Consider the following 3,710-nt stretch of genomic DNA (forward strand, 5'->3'; position numbering starts at 1 on the left):
AGCTGACAGCATATATAAGGGAGACAGGAGCGCAGCCTGATCAGATGTACCTGGACCAGCAAGACCGAAGTCAATTCACGCCACCAGCCATTATACACCGCTACACCGCTACACCGCTACTACCACGAAATCATTCTACATTACTACTATATTTTCATAATTTGATTGTTCTAAATTATTAAAACACATTTTATTACTTTGAAATTAGTATTATTATTTCAAACTACATCATCGTTTGGATTCTGAAAGGGCTGCACGTAACACTGGCGCAGTCGGACTTGATTTCATTCAAAGGAGGCAACCATCAAAGGCTACAGTCAACAAGGAGGAATTGATCACTCTTCTAAGGCGACAACTCCGAGGAAGAACCAACAACAAACAAAAAATTACGCTGCAGTACCATCAAAAACCATACATCATGTCATCAGCATCGAGGAACACCGCTTTATTGTAAGTGGATAATTATTTTTGAATTTGTTACATAGACGTATGCAACATAATTAAAACATAAGTACCTAATATTAAGTAGTCGAGTATAAGTATAATGGTGTAAAACGTATATTGAATTATTATTGAAAATATTATTATTGAAGGGCATATTATTGAAGTTATTATTGAGGTTATATTGAAGTTATTATTGAGGTTATTATATTGAAGTTACTATTGAGATTATTATTGAGGTTATTATATTGAAGTTATTATTGGAGTTATTGAATTTATAAAGGGTTATTGAATTATTATTGAAGTTTTTATTATTGAATTATTATTGAAGTTTTATTAAAGGGCGTATTATTGAATTATTATTGAAGGGCGTGATATTATTATTGATTTATTAAAAGGGCATTTATTGAATTATTATTATGAGTATTGAGAATAACGTATTAAATGAGTAGTGAAGCAATTTATTGACAAAAAAGGTACATCTCCCTTGAAAGTAGCTAATTCATTGTACGACACCGGTGTAGGAAACGAATTAAACGAAACAAATAGGAAAATTTAATTATTAAGCCCGATAGAAGCCCCAATCGAATTATTAAACATTAAATTATTATGCACAGGCATAGACGATATCTATCAATTCATAAATGCATGCGACATGGCTGTAAGTCTAGTAGAAGAGACAAGCGCACCAACACTAGTCAAATATATTACCACAAGGTTAACAGGTAGAGCGTTGGAAATGATTAAATATAAAAATGTATCAAAATGGTCGTTTATTAAAAGTTATTTAACAGACGCATTCGAAGTAACTGCTACAGCCTCATCCTTACAAATACGACTAAATTCGATTAGGATGCATAATAATGAGGATGTAAATGATTATTATCATAGAGTAGAAAAATTATATTATCAATTATGTACACTTAGTACACTAGGTAAAACAGAACCGGAAGCAAAAGTCATACATGAGACGCTTAAAGAACAAACGTTAACAATCTTTATTAAGGGATTAATAGAACCTATCAGGACGATAGTGAAATCACGAAATCCGAAAACTCTTGAAATAGCAAAACAATTATCAAAAGCTGAAGAAATTGAGTATAGGACGGAAAGGGAAAGTTATAGGTATAGGAACGGAATTCCAACCCAAAAAAGTAATTTTTCGTATAACAATAGAATCAATCATCAGAGACCAAATGGTACGAATTTCAATGACAGGAATTTTCGATCAAACAATTTTTCAAGACCAAATAATTTTATGCGCACAAATAATTACCCGCGAATGAACAACTATTCTCAACCGAATACATACTACCAACAGGCCAGTAATAAAATGCGTTGATATGTTGTGCGTTGAAGTAACTGATGATGATCTTAATTAGAAGGTACAACTACACAACAAACCGTAGTAGCTGACATTGTTGAATACATAGCAGGATTTATTGTTCGGAAGTTGGAAAAAAAAATAATTTGTGATGACTGCATAAGAAGTTTGACTTGGACCCATTCTGAAGTAGGTTCTCTAATAAATATCAAAAATTGTGGGGGATTAAGAAAACCTTCAGTGGATGTCATCCACCTGTGCCAAGTAGCAGAACGAGTTTTTAAAATGTACCAAAGTAGACTATCAACAAGCAGTAATATAATTAATTTTCTTATTATAAAAGCAACTTCGCGAATAAGCATAAATAATTTTTTTTTATCTATAGCTGAACACATATTAAATCAAGAACCATGAAATGACCACCTTTTACAAATAGTATATATTAATTTTTAAAGTTATTTTAGAATATGTATACATCATTATTGTATGAACGAAAGCCAACCAGATGATCGTATTAGATCTTTTTTAACAAAAACGATTCACTTTAAAAATCAATAAGATATTAATATATTAAGATATAATATCTACTAGGTACCAAAGTTAATTTTTTGTACTATGTAATTTTACTTTTAAAATATCGACGTATTGTCAAAAATTATTTTATATAATTAATTAACTTTTATATTATATGTGTATACAATACATACATATTAATGATACAATATAAATATAATTTAATATGTGTTTTTGAAAATGTTCTATTTTGTTTTGTCAGAAAAATAAAGTACAAATTATTTACATTTATACCTATCGTACTATTGAACCTATACCATTCATCCGTTTCATCTATAATATAAATTGAGTATTGCTTATTTCAATATTTTCTGTAATATCACAGTTTCACTACTAGGTAATACTTACTAATACTTACTAGGTAATAGATATCAAATAATTTATTTTGCAATTATAAAATAAAATAAAACCATGTTATAATATTTTATATTTTATATAATATATTAATATTTAACATTTATATTATTATCGTGATCATCCATAGACAAATTATCATGTTATCACCTCCAAATTTTGCTTGTCATTCCATGATATCTAATTTTTTGCTCTATGATTTTCTTAAACTATGCTCTATCTCTTTCACATTCATGTTTAATATCTTTGAATTCTTTCTAACAATGTTGGTCTCACGGTGACATAGGCGGGGTGTGTGGGGGACGCAGTCCATTTATTAATATGTCTATGGTCCGTCGCAATGTTTACAAGTTTTGTATTTATTATTATTTTTAATCATATGCGCGAGCCCCCCAATTGCCAGTATTTATTTATTATTCGTCGTCAAATCGTCTCGTTTACGTACTTTTTTTTGTAATATTATCTTTGTTGGGCGCTATTTCCCGTGTTAAACGTAATATTTTTTACAAATTATTAATTATAATATCGTGGCCGCAGTAGATCACTGTTAATTATATTTTAATATTTTATATTACCTAGGATAGGCAGCAGCTGGCCAGCAGGCATAGCCAAATTGTGAGTTTATTTAATACATTTATTTATTATTACTTTTTCTCAACAGCTCAAATAGCTGTATATTTATTATTTATTTATGGTATTGGTAAAAGGGCCGTAATCTATTGTTTTCCGTATTATCTATTTGTTGCTGTGAACTTTTTCCATACAGTTTATTCGAGATATTTAGTATTAGTATGTTAGTTATAAGTAAAAATAATATTATTATTTATTATGTTACATCAATGTTCTTATAATAATTATGTATATTTATATTTTAATAAGTTATTGATTTAAATAAAGTTAACATACGCTTACATAATTATAAGGCAAAATCATTATTTATATTGCGTTTATAAATAATATTCAGTGTTTAGTTTTTTTATAAATTAAAATACTTAAGGCGCATTTTGAAGTTTCGCCC

Source organism: Acyrthosiphon pisum, unplaced genomic scaffold (genome assembly GCF_005508785.2).
Source record: "Acyrthosiphon pisum isolate AL4f unplaced genomic scaffold, pea_aphid_22Mar2018_4r6ur Scaffold_21109;HRSCAF=23054, whole genome shotgun sequence".
In the NCBI taxonomy this organism is placed as follows: Eukaryota; Metazoa; Arthropoda; class Insecta; order Hemiptera; family Aphididae; genus Acyrthosiphon; species Acyrthosiphon pisum.